At 45.5% G+C, this 22,613-nt stretch overlaps 1 protein-coding gene across 1 annotated transcript in view; it reads right to left on the minus strand.

Annotated features, from left to right (window-relative positions):
* The window catches only part of TNFSF14 (TNF superfamily member 14), a 134,959-nt gene that overhangs the window by 41,022 nt on the left and 71,324 nt on the right, over positions 1-22,613 (minus strand). The gene's annotated exons all lie outside the window — the stretch shown is intronic.

A 22,613-nucleotide genomic window follows, 5' to 3' on the forward strand; every position in this document is an offset into this window, starting at 1 on the left:
TTGGTTTTATTCTGTGAACCACCCTGATACCTCCAGTTGTAGGGCAGTATATAAATTCAATTAATAATAATCATCATCATCTCAGCATATTGGGGAGACTGTGACCAGGTGATATGGCCCATCAACAGTTAGCAGACTGAATAAGCTGTATCTTTAAGAAGACTGGAATGCTAAGAGCAATTTGAATACAGTCAAACTTTCCCTTTTTAAACAGTGTCCCTCCTTTTACTCAACAGAAATTTGAGTAGAGCAGGGGTGGAAACACTGAGATGAAAATTGTGGTTGTAAACAATGGCAGAGGGTTGGAGGAAAAAGAAAAAGAAAAAAGGATAAACCAAAGCACTTTTAACAAGGAGATGAGTTCAACACAGCAGTTCTTTAGAAGCCCAGAGTACAAAAAATGGCATCACTATTTCAGCAAAATAACTTTAAAAAAAATACCTGGATTTCACTGATGATGACAGTTTATGATAAAAATTGCTCATGCAGTTTTTAAGGTCCTCAGCTACAAAATTGTTTTGAAAAACAATGTCACAACAACTCCATAATAACATTTGAATGAATTAGCTGGAGGAATTCCCCGAAGTTTATTTCTGGAGAAGGGGTAAATCGGTTTTTATAGTGTCTCTCACTCTCCTCTTTCTGACTGGCGAGTCATGTGTGTGTATTTGTGTGTGCGCGCAAAAATTATTATGAAATTTTTCCATCCCTCGATGCTTTGAAAGGAGCAGTGCACCTACTATATCCGTTACTGCGCTTAGTTGTACAGTATTTGGCAAGTCCCTTTAGTTTCTGAGCAGGTGGATGAAAACCCCTGATTCAGAATTTGGTAGCTCCTGCGGTTGGCAAGTCTGGACAAATTCCTCACCCATACATAGATTCTACTTTGAGGTAACTGGAGCAGACCAGAAGTGAAGAAAGTGGAGATTTAGGTGCTCTTTTCACCGTTGTCAGAAGGAAACTCCATCCTGTGTGACTCAGAGGAATTTCTGCTTTCTTTGAAAATGCCCATGAAATTTCTTTGCTTTCTGGTTCCTCTTTTCCACCTGCTGCTCTGTGTTCACTACCAAAAATGCCAGAAAAGCTTGCAATCACATTCAGGGAGGGATATAGATTTTATCTGGCATACTGTAATTGCTTTTATTATTCAAAGTAGAAAAGACTGCTTGATGTAGCTTGACTTAGAGTATTTTCCCTGCTCTGGAGGGAAAGAGTCGGAGGGGAGAGGGTTGGGTGGAGCGGTTCTTGCCCAGCCCCTGGGACAGGGCCCAAACCGTTGGCATTTTTGCCATCCCTCCTCTGAAATTGAGGTAAAGGGGCGGGGGGAGGGAGTTTTATTTTTCTTCTGTCGCAAAACTCGGGTGAGAAAAATTCATGCAGGGCCCAGTGTTTCTCCTTTGCAGAGATGGATGTGAGAAAAAAGTGGACATTTGCTTGCGTAAGGAACCTACTTTTCTGACGAGGCGAGAGAGCTCTGGAGGCTTCTGTCGAAACTGTTGGATTAAACATATGGAAAAAACTTTCTGACAATAGGAGCTGACAGTGGAACAGACTCCCTCAAGAGGTTGTGGACCCTCCTTCCTTGGAGCTTTTAAAGCAGAGGTTGGGTGGCCATCTGTCAGAAGAAGAGTTTGGATTTGATATCCCGCTTTATCACTACTCAAAGGAGTCTCAAAGCAGCTAACATTCTCCTTTCCCTTCCTCCCCCACAACAAACACTCTGTGAGGTGAGTGGGGCTGCGAGACTTCAAAGAAGTGTGACTAGCCCAAGGTCGCTGCATGTGGAGGAGCAGGGACGCGAACCTGGTTCACCAGATTACGAGTCTACTGCTCTTAACCACCACACCACACTGGCTCCTTTAGCTTTAGCTGAGATTCCTAAATTGCAGGGGATTGGACAAGAGGAGCCTCGGCGGCCCCTTCCCTTCCAACTCTAAAATTCTAAGATTCTGCTTCTATGAAACTGCAAGCTTATCCTATGCCGTTTTCCTTACCATTTTTTGAGCATTTCATTTAGGTTTGGATTATTTAACTTAGTATTCAACTAAGGCCCTCTCAGAGAAAACCCACTGAAATTAATGAACTTAAGTGGATCATGTATAATAACTTCAGTGGATCTGAACAGAACTAGCACTGAAAACCACCCATTTATGCCAGAAGACATGTGTGTTGATAGGGGGTGAGGGTGGGGAATAATTTCTGTTGAAAGGAAATTCCAGGCACTTGGAGGGAGATGACAATAACAACAACACCTGTGAGATTGGCGGATTTTGCTGAAATTTGAGTGAGGAGTGCCAGCACAATGCTATATAATTTATACTAGCAGCGGTGTAGCGTGGGTTGTCAGCACCCGGGGCAAGGCAAGTAATTTGCGCCCCCTAACCCGGGGCAAGGCAAGTAATTTGCGCCCTTAACCCCTAATCTGCCGCCGCTGCCAGCTTCTTCTTGCTGCTGCCTGGGCTGGTCGGGTGTTGTTCTCTCCCGCGCTGAGCGCTGCGCTGGGCGGCCACTGCACTGTCCCTCCCCCAGATAGTCCCTCCCTCGCTCTCTCTCCGCTCCGCACCGCAACGCATACCTGGCACCCTCCCCCTCCACAGTGGGTGACGACCCGGCAGCTCGGATCGATTCGCACAGCCAGCACTGCAGTGAGAGAGAGTGAGTGAGCCAGGTAGGGGCAGAGAGCTGCGAGTGCGAGCGCCCCCCCCCAAATGTTGCGCCCGGTGCGGCTGGCCCCCCCTGCACCCCCCACGCTACGCCACTGTATACTAGATGTAATCCCTGTAGGGTTTAATGGGACTTACTCCTAGATAGAACTATATAACTAAAGCTCCAACCATACTAAATATTTTATATATGAAAATATTTGAGGGGATGTCCTATTTGGCAATGTTTTGAAGAGCCTTACCTGTCACCATGGTTTTATTCTTACTATGTAAAAAGGTAAAGGTAAAGGACCCCTGGATGGTTAAGTCCAGTCAAAGGTGACTATGGGGTTGTGGTGCTCATCTCGCTTTCAAGCCAAGGGAGGCGGCGTTTATCCACAGACAGCTTTCCGGGTCATGTGGCCAGCATGACTAAACCCTTTCTGGCGCAATAGAACACTGTGACGGAAACCAGAGTGCATGGAAACGCCAGTTACCTTCCCAATGCAGTGGTACCTATTTATCTACTTGCACTGGTATGCTTTTGAACTGCTAGGTTGGCAGGAGCTGGGACAGAGCAACGGGAGCTCACTCACTGAGAGGCAGTGTGGTGTAGTGGTTAAGAGCGGTGGACTTGTAATCTGGGGAACCGGGTTCGTGTCTCCGCTCCTCCACATGCAGCTGCTGGGTGACCTTGGGCTAGTCACACTTCTGTGAAGTCTCTCAGCCCCACTCACCTCACAGAGTGTTTGTTGTGGGGGAGGAAGGGAAAGGAGATTGTCAGCCGCTTTGAGACTCCTTCGGGTAGTGATAAAGCGGGATACCAAATCCAAACACTTCTTCTTCTTCTTCCATCGCCGGGATTCGAACCGCTGACCTTCTGAACGGCAAGCCCAAGAGGCTCAGTGGCTTAGACCACAGTGCTACCTACGTCCTATCCACTTATTCTTATTACAACAACCTTGGCAGAAGGTAGATTTGAATCTATTGGCATATCTCTTGATGATGTGTAATCATTTTGCAAGAGTTTCTGACTTCCAGTTATCGAACAATAGCAAAATGAAGCACATCTGTTGGAAATTTGGCAACTGAAACAAAGAGAACTTGAGGAAACCATGAACAGCTCAATGTGTCGAAAGACCGTGAGTTCATCTAAGTTCTGATGCTGTAAAACACAACAACCAACCCTGGGCTCAGGAATTCTTCAGAGAATCATGTTCTTTCATACTAAATCAGTTTCACAGAATTGTAGCATTGGAAGGGATTCCAAGCATCATCTAGCCCAACCCCTTGCAATGCAGGAATCATAGCTTACGAATCCCTGACTGATGACCACCCAACCTCTGCTTAAAAACCTCCAGTGAACGAGTACAAGACCTTCCGAGGGGGCCTGTCCCACTGTCCAGAAGCTCTTACCATCAGAAAGAGCTTCCTAATGTTTACTCAGAATCTCATTTCGTGAAATTTGAATCCATTGGCTCGGCTTGCTCCTTCTTCCATGTGACAGCTCTTTAGAAATTTGAAGATGGGTCTCATATGCCTCTTATCCAGGTTAAACATATCAAACTCCCTCAATCATTCCTCGTAAGGCTTGGTTACCTTACCCTTATCATCTTGGTTGCCCTCTTCTGAGAATGATGGTGAGCCATTAATGAGCACTCTTTGGGTTCAGTTAGTCAACCAGCTACAAATCCATCTAACTGTTACCTCATCCAGCCCACATTATCCAGCTTCTCCATAAGAATAAAAGGTAAAGGGACCCCTGACCCTTAGGTCCAGTCGTGGCCGACTCTGGGGTTGCGGGGCTCATCTTGCTTTATTGGCCGAGGGAGCTGGCAAACAGCTTCCGGGTCATGTGGCCAGCATGACTAAGCCGCTTTTGGCGAACCAGAGCAGTGCACGGAAACGCCGTTTACCTTCCCGCCGGAGCAGTACCTATTTATCTATTTGCACTTTGATGTGCTTTCAAACTGCTAGGTTGGCAGGAGCAGGGACCGAGCAACAGGAGCTCACCCCGTCGCGGGGATTCGAACTGCCAACCTTCTGATCGGCGAGTCCTAGGCTCTGTGGTTTAACCCACAGCGCCACCCGCGTCCCCTCCATAAGAATACCAAGGGGTAATTCTTCAAAAGCCTTACTGAAATTAAGATACACTACATCCATAGCAGCCCCCTGATCCACCAAACTTGTAACTATGTTTTGTGTTTTTTTAAAGGAATGAGATTCATCTGACACAACTTGTTTTTGAGAAACCCATGCTGGGTCTTAGTAATCACAACATCCTTTTCTAAGTTCTAACTCATTTTAGTCTATTCTATTGTAGTTTTAACTTTCTGTATACTTTAAAAGATATATTTTTTTTGTAAAGGTACATATTTTTGTAAACACTTTGGGGTTTTTTAGACAATCAAGTGGTACCGGTGTGTGTGTGTGTACACACACACACAAACACACACAAACATTTATATTAGTGTTTTCTGTTTTGTCCCATGGTTTTCCAAACCCAGTTTTTACTTTCCCCCACAATAAAATTCAGTCGCTGAACCAACAGGTGCAGTGTGGGGTTGAAGGTTTGGGAGTTTTTATTGATTCCTGCACTTTTACTCAAAAGCTTTCTATTTTCATGTCCTGTCCAATATTTTCTTTTTCTTTTCCTATTGAATAATGCAGGATTAGAATTTCCCCATAATTGCATCCCATATGCAATCTATGTAAATGTAAATGTCTAGAATAAATTTAACTGATAATAATGGTAAGATGGAAGTAACTGTAGATTTTCCCATTTTTTATGTATCTCTGCAATTCCATCCACTGATACATTGAGGGAGAAAAGTAATGGGATTAGTTTCTCTAGATGTCATATTCTTCACTGATCTTTTAATCTATCCTAATTCCATATATATATATGGGGGCAGCTTGTGAATTCTGCACATGCTCAAAGGCATTCTAAGATGCAGGAATATTTATTAGCTTCAGGAAATTATAAAGCAAACCATAATGCAAGCAGAATGACACTTCCCCCTTCATCATCTGTCTCTACACATACACTCCCCACTCTACTAGAGAAGACAGGACTTTATTTGAGTTTAAAATGTTCTTTCGTTATGAGTGCCAGAAAATCAGTCTCTCATAAGTAGAAATAACAGTGTGTATTTGTCTGGTCCACCCATGATCTCACTGAAAATCTAAGCAAACAGCTGATCTTTGTAAAAAAAAGAATTCCTTGCCAGATGAAAGGCAAAATGAAAGAAACTAAGAACTATTTTATAAATGCCCTGGGGTAGGGAGATATTTGGCACCTACAGTTAGACGCCTTCACTTCTTTTGCCTGTCCTGACTTTCCCACAATTCAGCTTCATTGGATAGCTCCTGTTTCTAGTAGAGTCATACCTTGGTTTTCAAACAGCTTAGTTCTCAAACATTTTGGCTCCCGAACGCCGCAAACCCAGAAGTGACTGTTCTGGTTTGCAAGCTATTTTTGGAAGCCGAATGTCTGACGGGGCTTCCTGCAGCCAATCAGAAGCCGTGCTTTCATTTTTGAATATTATGGAAGTCGAAAGGACTTCCGGAATGGATTCTGTTAGACTTCCAAGGTATGGCTTTACTATGAAGGAGGGAGAAAAACTCCTGAACAAAGAACTGCATACAGTTTGTAGATTGCAGAAGAGTAAGCAAGGCAGCTATTATGATCAGTCTAGGTGTATCCAGACTCTGCTTCAACAAATTTAAGGGCAAATGGAAGGACTTTATTGCATATATACAGAAGCAATGTACACAGCTTAATACTCTGGCAGGGTTTTAAGAATACTTGTAATTTTATTATGAATGGACAATAAGTAATTCAAATGGTTAAAACTTTATAATGGACATGTAGCACATTGATATACAATGGAACCAAGGAAGGGAATAGGAGGAAGTCAATCTATTTTGTTTTGTTTTTGTTTTTATTGTTTGTTTTGTTTTTGTTATTGCTGAAATTAATAAAATGTTATGGGGGGAAATTCTCTTTTAAATCACAACACAATGTGTATTTTAACTCTTTAGCCCACATATGTTCCATCTGTATATTATATTATATTGCCCATTTAATCATGCATTCTTTAACACGTTCCTCTTCCATTTCAAATTTCAACAAAACTTTATAATTTTTTTGATATAACGTGTTCACCATTACACAATTTTATTTCGAAATCCATCTTACTTTATTCCGTGCCCCCAATGCTTTTTATACAACTTGAATTTATCTACTGATTGTAAATGAGAAAACCGCTGGAAGTTATAACTTTCCATTATTAGCTATTCCCTTATTTTAATTTTACAGTCTCCTTGGTTCCACTCTAACAACTCTTGATAGGTTAGCAAATTTTCTTTATCTGTCACCTCTCTTCTAGAAAAAGCTTCTTGTGGTGAACCAATAATGGTGCCTTTGTGCATAACCTAAGTTAATATCTATTCCACATTCATAATATAGCACACCTAATAAAGTCCACATTGCTGTGCCTTCTGAACAAAGCACGCTGAAAGCTGCAGGTGGCAAGGGGTCGTACCAAGCAGGTGTGGTACTTGGTAGTGTCTCTGCACAAAAGTTGCTGTCTCAGGTCCTGGAGCTGAGCCTTCAACAACTTCATGGAGAGACATGGCTGTTTGTCTTCTCCCTTGGTTCTAAGACAGATAGAGGGAGGGGAGTTAAAGGGAAAGAGCAAAGACTAACATGGAGATTGGGCCCACAGCAAGACAGGTAAGAGGATGACTCCACAGAATGTAAGGAAGAGCAACTCAAAGCCAAAAGTGTTGTGGACAACCTACCAAGAATCCCTCCTTTCCAGACCAAGGGGCCATCCGTCCTCTTCTGAAGTGCTCCTTTGTTTTTATAAAGCCAAGCATTAATAATAATAATAAATTTTATTTATACCCCACCCTCCCCAGCCAAGACCGGGCTCAGGGCAGCTAACACCAGATATAAAAACAATTGATTAAAATACAACTTAAAAACAAGATTAAAATACAACATTAAAATGCAGCCTCATTTCAGTAGAAACTCAAATCAAAAACTTATAAAGCCAAACATCCTTTATCCAGTTCTGCTTTGAAGAGGGCATTACAAGGGGAAGCTGCCTTGAGGGCAACATTAATGCATGCCAATGGAGGAGAGGAGAGATGCTTTCTTGCACTAGGAGGCATGGAGTGGCCAGCTGGCACCATTTGCATGCTGTGGGCTGGAGCCTCTGGCTCTGTGCAAGTGACATGGCTAAGCAACCTGTTTCCTCATAAATGTTAACAGTGTTATACATGATCAGGGTGGATAAAAATCAATGCTTCTTTTATTTAAATCAGATTTTTGGGGGTTTAAATCGGATTTTTTTTTTACAGTGGTACCTCGGGTTACATACACTTCAGGTTACATATACTTCAGCATCTTCCTTGAAGGATATATGCTTCAGAGTCATAGTCAGACACCTGGTTAGGTAAGCATGAAGGAAAATATAACGTTTCAGTGCTACCTGCCCTCTCTTCATTTCCTGCCAAATAACTTCAGCATCTGTCAAAATATATTAAAAAAATTAAAAATTTGTCCAGTAGCACCTTAGAGACCAACTAAGTTTGTTCTTGGTATAAGCTTTCAGCATCTGTATGAAGGATCAGAGGAAACATACCAAAGGTTTTGATTCAGGATTACCAAATAATAAACATTTATTTGCTGCCATTATTTGCATGATCCCTAACAAAAGATTTTGCAATAAATAAAACAATTTGGATTAAAAATAAGATATAAAACTGTAAAATCAAGGCAGGTGTCAAACGCTGATGGCATTCTCCTCTGACTGCCGGAAACCATGGCCAATTGACGCCCATTTTGGCCTAAAGTTGCCTGCTATTTTATTCCTTCTGCTTCCATAATTTCTTGCACCCAGGTCCCACACTTAAATTTGAAACACAGTGATATGGAAAGATACTTTAGTTTGGCAGGCACTAGTAAAAAGCGAAACAGGGAAATTCCTACTCGCGCACTATCAGAACATGTGTTCCACTTGCTGTGATGGCCTGGGAATCCGATTCAGAGGCTGAACCGGAGGAACCCCAGCCTGCACAGGAGTCCCCGCCTCCAGGGCTGGCTGAGCTGGGGCAGGGCCTTGCATATGAAGCGCCTGCACCTGTGCCGGATCCTCAGGAGCAGACACCAGGTGAATCCACTCTGGCTCCGGAGGTCATTGAGGACCCATTGCCTACAGGTGCGCCTCTCCCAGCCCTGTCAGGGGAAGGTGAGCCTCCCCCTGGGTCCAGTAACCCTCCAGCCTCTCCTGAGCTGCAGAGGCTCAGGGCAGAGAGGCGGAGGGAACTGGTTTCTCCCAGGAGGAGTGCTCGCCTTAAGGCCAGGAGAGGCGGGTCTCCTGGGGGCCAGGACCACCCCTGGCCTCAGAGAAGATAAAGGCCAGTCAGCCCAGTCCCAGGTTGCGGGAGCAATGTCGTTGAAGACCTGTTTCGGCCAGCACCCAGACCTGTTCTTCCAGAGTTCCCGTCCTTGCCCGGCTCCTCGCTTTGGACCTCGCTTCGCCCTTGGAGGACAGTCTACAGACCCTCGACCCAGGCCCCTGACCACGCCTCACGGTAACCTTCCCCCCGGGACCAGCCCAGCACACTTGCACACATACTGAAAACCTGGGTGGGGATGGAATTAGGCAATACGGGGGGAGTCCCCACTTACATGCATGCTGGTGATGCACATGGTCACCTGGAAGGGAATCCCCACGTAAGTATCCCACGGGGGGGGGGGGCACAGAAAGAATGTGGTTGGTCAAGGGAGCCAAGGATTCAGAAAGGTTGAAAACCTCTGCTCTAACTAGCTGCCTCTTTGGGAAGGAATTTCAAATCCACATAGCAGCTGTGCCACACCTGTTCTTCCCCTTGCCGGTCCTGGTGGCTACCCTGTTCTAGGAGCTTTATATTATCTTTCTCGTCAACATCAATCGCAGCACCAGCATCAGAGCAAGTGGCACACATGGACCTTTCTAATTTCTTTTCTTCTTTGGCAGTCACTCATAGCCGAGTAAGATTGTCTTCCATGAGTATGGTCTTAACAGTGTGTCCATAGGTGTCTGTGGAGGCCGAGGATACCTTTCCTGAATCCCAAAATGGTTTCCGACCTTCTAGTGGGACAGTGGACATGATTTTCACTGCTCAACAGCTTCAAGAAAAAAGCAGAGAGTAAAACCAACCCCTGTATACGGCATTTATTGATCTGACCAAGGCCTTCAACACGAAATCGTACTGCCCTGCGGACTGTCCTTCTAAAAATCAGCTGCCCAGATAAATTTGTGAACATCCTTTGGCTCCTCCACGAGAATATGAAGGCAACAATGGCGGATAACCATGGCTCTCAAAGTGGGCCTTTCAGTAGCACTGCCTTCATGCCTTGCGGGCCTTTTGTCACGACCAGGACTGGAAGACTCCTAGCCTTTTTTTACCTCAGCAGAGGCCACTTTCCCACTCTTTTTAAAATAATTTTTATTAAATTTTCTGTGGTACATTTTAGAATATCCGTTTAAACAACCTTAAGATATCAGTGACTTCCCTTCTTCTCTTTCCGTGGTTCATTTTGCATAACATAAATCCCTGCATATTTTACATAACTAAACCATTCAGTATTCCATTGTTACTTCCATCAAAACTTATTTACACTATTGAGTTTATCTTAATGCTGCCAATGTTTTCAAGTGTACACAATCCCCCCCCATATATTCAATAAACATTTTCCAATCTTCTCTAAACACATGTTCTTCTTGTTCTCTTATTCTATATGTTAGGTCTGCAAGCTGCACATATTCCATCAGTTTAAGTTGCCATTCTTCTTTATAGTTGGGACCTCGCTCGTTTTCCATTTTTGGGCTAACAAAACATGGGCCGCAGTAGTGGCATACATAAATAAACTTTTTTGACACCTGGGAATTTCCATCTGAATTATCCCTGACAAAAAGGACTCGGGGTTGTTATTTTTCGAAAAGTGCTTTTAAACACTTTTTCAATTCATTATGAATTATTTCCCAATATTCTTTTACCCTTTTACAGGTCCACCACGTATGAAAGAATGTACACTCTTTCCCACTCTCTCTGGGATGAGAAGGAGAAGCAGCACCAGCAGAAGATTGCCTCTCCCCAGGAATGGTTTCCTTAGGGTTTAGTATGGCCTGAGATGACATCTCTCTCCCGCAGCTGAAATAAGCCCCTGATGTAGAATTCCAACAGGAGTCTCAGGCAATAGCTCAGATGAGAGCAATGCCAGTAACTGGCTGGGAACGGAAGGCAAACCCTCTTTCCCCTAATGTCATTCTTCCTAGAAAGTACTTCTCAGAATTAAATCCTTTCTCGCACTGGAATCCCAGGAGAATGGAGGGTACATTGTGATTCTTAGAGTAATATTACTACTACTACTACTGCTGCTACTAATACACCCCACCCATCTGGCTGGGCTTCCCCAGCCACTCTGGGTGGCTTCCAACAAAATATTAAAAGACAGTAATGCATCTGTAGTAATGTTCACCCCCAACCACTTGCCCCTCCCTTCTCCTGCCTCTGCTCTCCGGCCAGGCTAGGACGCCCAGGGCAAGGTTGGCAGGCTAATTACTTTTTGCAAAACAGAACAAACACGACCCGGTAGGGCTGCCACCACTCCCTCTTGTCCAGTGGACCCAGAATCACAACCCAGGGAGAAGGCTGTGACCCGTTTAACCTGGCTGTCCCCCTATTCCACAAGCTGCATCCACAGACTTGCAGGCAGAAGTTCTACGGTAGAGCGTAACCAAGCGTAAGGCTAGGACTTAGCTATTCCCTCCGGAAAGGCACACAAACTAAAACAGTTTAATTCTTAAAAGGTTTATTTTAAAATAACATAAGAAACATGCTAGAATAGCAGGCACTCTTTTGAACGTTACAGATAAAAAAAATAACAAAGGTACATAGTGTAACTAACTGTACATACTCACAAGCTCTAACACACAATAGGATAGCTGAGGTTTTTAGGACTCTGCAAGTTGAAGGCTTTTGAAGATCTCCATTTCAAAAGACGAAACGACGGCTATTAGGATGGAACAATAGAGCCGGGCATCTTTGCGGATTGCAGAGCAATGGCATAGAGCAAAAGCAAAGAGCAAAGCAAAGAGCAGGACAATTCCCCGATCTTTTATTCACAATTCGCACTTGGCGTCGTAACTTTCAAGCCAATCATAAGACTCAAATTATTCTTGAATACACCAATGACCGGCTTGCTGGTCAATCAATTTACTTCTTGACAGCTGGGCCAATTTGGCATCCAAACTTTAAATCAAAGGGTTCAATAAAGCTTTCACGCCAAGGAGCCAGCTAGTCTGGGTTTTAAAGATACACAACTTCTTTCCCAGGGTCCTTGTGGCTGATGAAACTCCCACAAGGCCTCACTCCCCTTACTTGACCAAAGAATAATTTTCTAAATAATACTAACTTTACTACAGCATCAAACATTAAAAGCTTCCCTAAACTATTGCAATAGACCAGGGGTCGGAAAAGTTTTTGTGGCTTGTGCCGGTTCATGGTCCTGCAGATGCTGCAGTGGGCTGGAGTGTGTGTGTGTGCGCGCGCATGCATGTGCAAACGCTATTTCCAGCACTCCTTCCAGCGCAAAGGAGGCATGCGCAGCTTCCCATGGGCTTCAGGAGCTTCCTGCAGCCTATGGGAAGCCAGCCAGCATCACAGAAGGTGGTCCCTACTCTGCTCCGCGCCGGTTTAGTGCAGCACACGGGAGCCGACTGAGTGGGCAGCGGGGGTCCATGGGCCTTAGGTTGCCCACCCCTGCAATACACGGAGCTCGTGTGTGAAGGCAATCCCACTCCCTGCTGCTTTCAACTACTAGATAGAGCATGGGTAGGCAACCTAAGGCCCGGGGCCAGATCCGGCCCAATTGCCTTCTAAATCCGGCCCACAGACGTTCCAGGAATCAGTGTGTTTTCACATGAGTAGAATGTGTCCTTTTATTAAAAATGCATCTCTGGGTTATTTGTGGGACATAGGAATTTGTTCATTTCCCCCACAAAATATAGTCCGGCCCCCCACAAGGTCTGAGGGACAGTGGACCAGCCCCCTGCTGAAAAAGTTTGCTGACCCCTGAGATAGAGGGAGCCAGCGCACCAAGTCCCACTAGCACAACAGAACATTCCCTTCTTCTCACCCTACCTCCAAAATCAGCTGTGCCGGGGGGTTCGGATCTGCAGAACACCCAGAACAGAACACAGGGGAAGGAGTCGCAAGCCATTCCATCACACAAACTGAAACGCTTACATTGACAGAACTATTGCGATATTGAATTTGACATAAGAATGCAGCTTTCCCCAGAGAGGATAAAAACAAAGAAGGCGGCTGGAACGCAAAGCAATTGCGCAATGAAACCTTTGCGTTTATGCATACGGGATATCCACTGACCACAAGCGATGATAGTGGGAATGAACTTATCAGAAAGACAAAACCGCATTCATCGTGGGATGCAAGTTTACGAAAGCCTTTTCTCAAATCTCGTTCTTAGACAGGGGACTGAGCCAAATCTGGATCTTGCAACGGGTTACATCAGTTTGCATCACCCTTCTGGGTGGGTTTGTGACTTAAATACAGCAGTAAAATATGAATGGCGTTCATAGCAATGGCAGTCCTCCACATGTTTTTCTCAAAAGCAAGTCCCGTTCAGTTTAATGAGAATTGCTATCCTGAAACCAAAATAAATTGTGTGTGTAACAAACTTTGCTAAATTCACTTGCTCAGCCACATAGTATAAAATATTTAAAATTACTTGAATTGTTAAAAAATTTAATACTGTTGGTTAGGTGATAATTTATTAATTACCGGTACCTTATTACCAAGATAGTAGTAGACAAGGGTACAGACAATTTCCAGAGGTGAAGCCATGTTAGCCTTTTGCAGCAAAAAAATAAATTGCATTTATTGCCATAAGATTTAATTCAACATTGTCAATCACACTACACTTTCTTGTAAGTCCGCTCATCTTTTCCTGGCAGGCAGCGTTGCGGCTGGGCAGCCGGGTCTCAACAGTTTACCAGCCAAAGGGACGGAGCCTCTCCCCTGCATCACGCCGGCTGCATCGTCATCCATCATCGCTGGGGTTCTGCCCTCTGTAGGAAAGTCCCAGCCAATCAGCGGTCAGGGTGGGTGTGGCCACGGGCAATTTAACTGTGGCACGGCCAGCCGTTACCCTCTCTCTCACCCCATTGCCAGATCACCCAACCCACCCACCCTCTTTCCATACTTTGCTCTGATATGGCCTTGCAATGGACACTTGTTGGTCGCCATATTGTTGAGGCCGGGTAGAAATTGGCACCTGCCATTTGGTTTTCGCCTACCTTGTGCAATCGTCATAACTTTTGTGAGGTTAGGTCTTTGTTTGGATGGAGGGGAGGTTGTAGCCTTCGCCTGCCCCTCCTCAGTAAGGGTATCCTGTTAAAGCTGTGATGGCCAAACCTGGCCCTCCACCTGTTTTGGGACTACAACTCCCATCACCCCGACCACTGGTAAGCTAGGGATGATGGGAGTTGTAGTCCCAAAACAGCTGGAGGGCCAAGTTTGGCCATCACTGTGTTAAAGGGTTCCGGGGTGTGACTCCTGTCCGAAGCCTGGACGTGGGCTACGGCCATGTCACAGCCCCTACGGGGACCTCTTGGGGTGCCCCTATTTGATGTATGTCATAGGGCAACCCCTATTGGTGGTTTACCCTTAGGTGGACTCCCTGAAGACAAGAAGGAGTCAAGATACAGTGGTACCTCGGGTTACATGCACTTCATGTTACATACGCTTCAGGTTAGAGACTCCGCTAACCCAGAAATAGTGCTTCAGGTTAATAACTTTGCTTGAGGATGAGAACAGAAATCGTGCTCTGGCGGCGCAGCAACAGTAGAAGGCCCCATTAGCTAAAGTGGTGCTTCAGGTTAAGAACAGTTTCAGGTTAAGTACAGTACGGACCTCCAGAACGAATTAAGTACTTAACCTGAGGTACCACTGTATAGCCTGGCTTCACCCCAATGCCTAAGCCAAACCGCTCACATCTGTAACCAATAAAGTTGTGGCCTATTTGAACCCATAAACCAAAATACTTTGAGTCAGTGTGTTTCGTTGTTCTGCTTGACACTTTGTGGCTCGGGTGCCCTGGCATGCAATAGTTTTTCCATTTTTTATGCTTAAAATGGCAAGCAGAAACACAGGTGGTTTCAGATTGGAGGAGCTCTTTTCTGCCTGTGTTTCTCTGCTCAAAATCTCCCACCATTTTGCTTCCCCACTGATGAGGGAAACTGGTTTGGGATCTCTGTATCTCTTTCCCATGAGAGAGAAAAACAGCTTGAGCGGGGCAACTCTAAGCAGGGAAATAGTTGTCAATATCCCCTTCCTTTTTGAATTATGGTGCTGGAGGAGACTCTTGAGAGTCCCATGGACTGCAAGAAGAACAAACCTCTCCATTCTTAAGGAAATCAGCCCTGAGTGCTCACTGGAAGGACAGATCGTGAAGCTGAGGCTGCAATACTTTGGCCACCTCATGAGAAGAGAAGACTCCCTGGATAAGACCCTGATGTTGAGAAAGATGGAGGGCACAAGGAGAAGGGGACGACAGAGGACGAGATGGTTGGATGGTGTTCTCGAAGCTACCAGCATGAGTTTGACCAAACTGTGGGAGGCAGTGGAGGACAGAAATGCCTGGTGTGCTCTGGTCCATGGGGTCACGAAGAGTCGGACATGACTAAACAACTAAACAACAATCCCCTTCCTTCCCTTCTCCTTCCACTGTTTCTCTGCACCGCCTGAAATCACCCACAGCTGCTTTGCATCAAAATAAATGATCAGTCATCAATCTTATCGGAATACGTAGTCCCGAGACAGCAACTTTTCTGTCATTACAGCTGTGATAGATGACAATGTAAGCGGCGTTAGCAAAGGCAGTTCTGGAACAGAAAAAACAGAGGAGGGGCAGAGACACCTCCAAACTTGATTCATAAGAATCAAGGCCAGAGTGTGGCTCACCACTCTTAATTACTGGCTGAGACTAGCCTTCCTTCCGAGCAGCCTTGCTTCCCTGACAACTGAAGACGAATTTCAGTTGACATGGAAACGAGCAGTGGAAATATAATAACAACTCTAGGATTCAGTCCACAGATCTTACTTAGCATCGGGCACCAACAAGCAAAAAACAACAACATTAAACAGCATGCGGTAGATACAGAGCGACATGCAGACCTAGCCAAAAAATTTTAATTAGCGAAACTAGAAGATACCTGACTTCCCAAATGCCATACACAGCTAACCTCAAAATACCAAAACAACGAAGGGCTTCCACTTTGGCCCGTTGTCAGGCCCTCCCTTCAGCCATTCAGGAAGCCAATATGGCAAGATACCTTAAGACGAGAGGAAATGCCCTTGTGGCTCTGGGCACCAGGAAACAACGGAGCATGCCCTTCTTCACTGCAAGTATTATATAGACATTCGAACTAGGTTTATCCAACGCATCTTATATATCGTATTTTTCGCTCTATAAGACGCACCAGTCCATAAGACGCGCCTAGTTTTTGGAGGAGGAAAACAAGAAGAAAAATATTCTGAATCCCAGAAGCCAGAACAGCAAGAGGGATCTGGCTTCTGGGATAGCTTCTTGCTGTTCTGGCTCCTGAGATAGCCATCTGAAGCCTCTCTCGGGCAGCGGGATGAAGGCTCCCTCTGCCCGGAAGAGGCTGCGTGCGGCTAAGCTGCCCTCTGTCCCTTCCCCTACCTCCCGTAAAAGCCAGACAAGAGCCACGCTCCCTTTAAAGAGCGCGCGGAGCGTGTTTGTGGCTCTTGGGGGCTTTTCCCCCAGGAGGGAGAAGGGACTGACGGGCCGCTATCCACAAAAGCCAGCCAAGAGCCATGCGCTCTTTAAAGGGAGCGCAGCTCTCAGGGGCTTTTCTGGGAGGGTGGGGAAGGGACAGAGCTGTGTGCTCTGTCCCTTCCTCCATCTCCCGCAAAAGCCAGGGATAGCGGTGCGAAGCCTCCGCAGGGCAGTGGGATGAAGGCTCCCCACTGCCCTGCGGAGGCTTTGAGTGGCTAAGCCAGAAGCTAGAACAGCGAGAGGGTGCACTGTGCACTGGCTTCTGGCTTAGCCACGCAGCCTGCATTCGCGCCATAAGAAGCACACACATTTCCCCTTACTTTTTAGGAGGGGAAAAGTGCGTCTTATAGAGCGAAAAATACACATTCAGAACAACACAACATCTCCCTGTTACTACAGGACGAAAGCTAGAAGTCACATATTCAGTCGCCAGATTTTGCGTTGCCATGATTGATATTTGTCGAAGGATGGTCTATGCTACAATTCAGTCCTAAACTGAAGGCCGATATTGTTAGATCCACACCCCATATAGCTGTTTTAACTGATGTTTTTAAATTTTCTTATCAGTTTTTATCCATCCTTTATTTATGCTTAATTAAGTATTCTATGTATATGCTTTTAGCTACGTTTGGTTCTTGCTCCCATTTATTTAGTAATTATTCGCTTAGACTCATACTGTTATGCTATTTATTTAGATGCTTTGCTTATGCTGGTCCGTGACCGTAATAAAGTAAATTCATTCATTCATTCATTCACTAGATATGAAGACACGTGCAGAGACACAAGAGGGAGGAAAGGGGGTCCGTTGGAAATTACCAACCACCATTCACTGCACCCAAAGCATTAGGGAAGAAATGGCAGCCTTGCTTGTCTTTTAAAAAAATGTAACACTTTTTTTATATAATGTCCATTGCCTCCCCACATGTCACCCATATTCTGAAATAATTCCCCCAGCAACCTTTCATCTACATGAAGCTCATTAGATGGGGGCTCCAGGATTCATTTTCCCTCCATTGATGCCTTCTGTAGATTTCAACACCGTCGGCTAAGCCCATTTTGCAGTCTCTGTAAAGAAAGTCCTCTACCTGCATGGAGTTGGGGAGCAGAAAGAAAGGCACCACTGGTTAGATATTTATAAGTTAGGAATGCAGGAGCGGGAGATGTGAGGGAGTCCAAAGAAGTTAAGAAAATATGTTACGATATGTGTTACTTTGTTTCTTTATTTGTATGGTAATTAAAAAAAAACTTTCAATAAATATTTATAAAAAAGAAAAGAAAAGAAAGAAAGGCACCACGAGGACAATACTGTACAGGCAGCTCTGGGTATGCAATTTGCAGTATTAATTCCGCTGTGTTTTACTCCTAGAAGGCAAACATTTTGGGAGAGATTGTTTCAATTTGGACAAAAGTATGGAAGGATTCTTGACAGTGAGCACTGTCATTATTGCTAAGTACAGTAATACCTCATGTTTGCTTCGTGTTATGTTTTTTCAGGTTGCGTCGCATGGCGACCCGGAAGTACCAGAAAGGGTTACTTCTGGGTTTCGCCGCTTGCGCATGCGCAGTAGCACTAGATCACACATGCGTAGAAACACCGAATCACACCGCGCACCTGTGCAGATACGGTGCTTCAGGTTGCAGAACGGATCCCGTTCGCAACCAGAGGTACAACTGTATAATTGTTTAATCAACACTGAAATGAAAAATCCCTAAATGTGTACTGCTGAGAGGGTTTAACTGGAAGATTCCATTGAAGCTTTAGAAAACCAAGAAGAGCCTTCTGAGCTCTAGCGGAGTTGAAATTATCGATTGTTATTCTCTGGTAGCTCTGATGTGAGTGAATCACTTAATCACCTTAGATTAGGTGATTAAAGCAATGAATTGCAAATCGCCATTTTGAAGGCAGTTGCCTTTGAGTCTTTGTTCTCAGGCTCTATGAGAAATATATTGTGAAATCCCATAAAATGCCCATTTGCCATTCATCCATCTAAACAGCATAAGACATCAGAATACCAGGACATAATAAGCAGAAGACTAAATACCCTACCTCACAAATTAGGGGGAAGAAACCTGAACAGGCAATGAGAAATAGGTGCCCTTATTCGCTTCACACACACAAAGGGGGGTTGGGGCTTTACCTTGGGGGGGGGGGGAGAGAATGAGCTATGCTGACTGAAGCCCCAAACACAGATGCTTAGCGCAGTCTCTCCAAACCTGACCTTCATGCTCAGTAAGATCCTTTTGATCCAGCCTGCTCTGGCTGCAAGCGGAAGGACGGAGGAAGAAGCCTGCAAGCCTTTGTGCCCCCTTATACTGGCTCACAAGAACTTGGTCTTCCACTATGTTACACCATATAGATAAGTGTGGGTGAGCCCATAGATACGTTAAAGTCAGGAAAATTGGCACCTGCCTCTTGCATATTGTCTTGTTTGGCCCTCTGAGTCACATCCATGTCAAGAAATTAATTGTTTGGCTGCAACCCACATAAATCAGGGAACAGAGAGCACATTTCTTAGAGATAGTTGGATATTGGTTTGTGAGCAGTTTCTTATTTATTTATTTACTTGGCCTGTAGTCTGAGGAAAGTCTTGGCTGCCTTCTTGTTACTCTTTTTGCCCTCTTTCTGCTACCTCAAAAGCTGCTTCTGCTGGATGCTCAGCCCTGGGAAACTGGCAGGATTTTCCCAATCCCTCCTCACTGTCTCTTTGATTCCTCTTGCCTGAAAGCCTTGCATCCTAATTCATGAGGTCTATCGATTGTTTGTTATTCGCCATCACAGGAAAGACAAACTGCATCTTCCATAATGCAACCTTCCTTTTAGTGGCTGCTTTGAATTCCCTGACATCGAAGAAAAATGTCCTTGCCAGAAAACCCAAAACGCCATTGTTTTTACCCCGGGCTTCCAGCATTGTAGGGTAGCCAAGGTGATTACACCCCCCCCCGCCTACCCATACCATTTGTAGCAACGGAAAGGTGCCCCTGCTGCCCCACTCAGCCAAAGCCTTGTTTACTGGGTGGCAGCAGCTTCAGTGAGATATCGCAAAATTTCCAGAAGACCTCACTGGAATCTGCTGCCATTACTGCTTCCCACTTCTCCAGCAGGGACGGGGTGGGGAGTGGTTAGGGGTGTAGCGTGGGGGGTGGGACTGCCAGGTCTATGACCCAGGGCACATTTTTCTGGGAGCCACTGGCAAGGTGCCAGTCAGGAGGATGCAACAGGTATGAGTACTTTGATCTCCCAGCCTTGCTGGGAGGAAAAGGCTGGGATTGTGGCTATTGCGTGTCATAGAATCATAGAATCATAGAATCATATAGTTGGAAGAGACCACAAGGGCCATCGAGCCCAACCCCCTGCCAAGCAGGAAACACCATCAGAGCACTCCTGACATATGGTTGTCAAGCCTCTGCTTAAAGACCTCCAAAGAAGGAGACTCCACCACACCCCTTGGCAGCAAATTCCACTGTCGAGGGCCCCCAGGACACCCCCAAATAAAGACAGAGTTTACACAACATTTTTGTTTTGGTTTTTGGCATAATTTTGGCCACAACTTTATTGAATTATAGTATGTGAGTGGTTAGGCACTGGTTAGCGACTATCTGTTCCCACATAGAGGTAGGAACAGAACTGACAACCGCAAGCCTGCGGAAGTCAGTAAGTGTAAACATTTTTGGGGAGAGAATTGAGCTGGGCGCCAGGCTCTCACCGCTCCCCAAATGCTCCCAGAGGCTCTTGCGTGGCCCTAGCCCCTTGTCAAGGGTTTGGACAAGAGCATGGCGAGCCCCTGGATTCCTTTACTGGAATACCCTTGCAACAGCAGCATTGGAGGGGCAGGCACAGCCAACCACATCCCCTCCACCAAACAAAATTGACCAATGTGGGTTAAACCAAAGAGCCTAGGGCTTGCCGATCAGAAGGTCGGCGGTTTGAATCCCCGTGATGGGGTGAGCTCCCGTTGTTCGGTCCCAGCTCCTGCCAACCTAGCAGTTCGAAAGCACACCAGTGCAAGTAGATAAATAGGTACCGCTCCGGCGGGAAGGTAAACGGTGTTTCCGTGTGCTGCTCTGGTTTGCCAGAAGCGGCTTAGTCATGCTGGCCACATGACTTGGAAGCTGTACGCGGGCTCCCCCGGCCAATAAAGCGAGATGAGCGCCGCAACCCCAGAGTAGGTCACGACTGGACCTAATGGTCAGGGGTCCCTTTACCTTTACCTTTAACTGCAACCTTACAAGTTGTGACGATTTGTTACGTAGTAGGCAAAAACCAAATGGCACCAGCCAATCAGCCAAATGGTAAAAATTTCTACCAGGCCCCTGCTCCAAAGCAGATGACCCCATGACAGGCATAGCAAAGTCAGCACAAACAAACCCTAAATATAGGGTGGGCGGGTAATCCGATGTGTGCAGTGAAAAGAGGAAGTTCAACACAGGGAATAAATAGCACCCCATCAATCAAAAAATTTTGCAACATTAAATTCTCCCCAGCAATAATTGGAGGTGCCCTACCAAATTTGTGGCCATCCATACTAACCCATCCAACAACAGGGGGTGTCATGGTTGCCCCCACCACAACACGTGCTCTCCATGAAGGAGAACCCGCTTTGCTTCCTTCTCACGCCACCTGCCCCAAGCTGCTCTGCAAGGCTGGGATCATTGCAGCATCACAAAGTGGCGTCACATGAAGACACGCTCCACTGCTGGGTAGGGGAATTCACCCCACTGAATTCCACTGCCTCAATCCACCTCAGGGTGGGCTGCTCCTGTTTGTGAGTAGACTGAAATCTTGTTACATACTCAGCATTTTAGATCATGAGTAATAAGCTGGAGTGTTTTGACTTGAATACAGGAAGCAGCACAGTTCATATAAACAAAACTTAATCTTTGATTTCCATCTAGGGAGGCTCTGCCCCGCCCCCGGCCCCCAATCATAGCTGTCAATGTTTCCCTTTTTTAAAGGGAAATTCCCTTATTCCGAATAGGATTCCTTGCAAGAAAAGGGAAATGTTGACAGCTATGCCCCCATTTGCTCTGCTAACCAACCTGCCTACTGTCACTGATAATTCTCTCGTTGCCATGTTAGTTGCTTTAAAGCACTTTGAAAACTCACAGTGAGACAGATTAGCATGCACTTAACTTCACCGAAGAAAGGGACGAGGGTGGCGCTGTGGGTTAAACCACAAAGTCTAGGACTTGTCGATCAGAAGGTCAGCAGTTCGAATCCCCACGACGGGGTGAGCTCCCGTTGCTCAGTCCCTGCTCCTGCCAACCTAGCAGTTCGAAAGTACATCAAAGTGCAAGTAGATAAATAGGTACCGCTCCGGCGGGAAGGTAAACGGCGTTTCTGTGAGCTGGTCTGGTTCTCCAGAAGCGGCTTAGTCATGCTGGCCACATGACTTGGAAACTGTACGCCGGCTCCCTCGGCCAATAAAGCGAGATGAGCGCCGCAACCCCACAGTCGGTAACGACTGGACTTAATGGTCAGGGGTCCCTTTACCTTTACTAACTTCACCGAAACCAACAAAACTTCAAAGCAGAGGTGGCCTGTCCATGGCCCTGATGTCAAAGTTGGGGTTTAGCTTTTGCTGCCCAACTCCCCATGGGACTCTGAGTCCCCCTAAGTCCATGATCAGTCAGAGAAGAATGGATGGAGGCAAAATAAATAGCAAAAACAGGCAGACCTCAATGTAACACTCAAAACAGAAGTGTAGCATTCAAACCGGAAGCGTAACAGTCGAAACGGAGCACATTTGGCTTCCAAAAAAAGTTTGCAAATCGGAACACTTACTTCTGGGTTTGCAGTATTTGGGTTCCAAGTTGTTTGAGAATCAAAGTATCACTGTACATCCATTCCATACTATAATAGGATTCCTCGCTTGCTGCCTCTCCTCTGTTTTCTGTGCATCTTCAGAAATCTGTTGTGGTGAGATCTTAGGAGATTCAGAGACAACATGACTCTAAAAAGGAAGCCCCAAAAGGAAGTTAGTTCCCAGCAAAGATTAGGAGGGTAGAAGATACAGAAAAAGTCTCTATATCAGTGATTCCCAAACTGTGCTGCTGAGGCGTCCTTTGAAAAATTAGCAAGAAAAGGAAGGCTG

The sequence above is a fragment of the Podarcis erhardii genome (assembly GCF_964252035.2).
Source record: "Podarcis erhardii genome assembly, chromosome: 17".
In the NCBI taxonomy this organism is placed as follows: domain Eukaryota; kingdom Metazoa; phylum Chordata; class Lepidosauria; order Squamata; family Lacertidae; genus Podarcis; species Podarcis erhardii.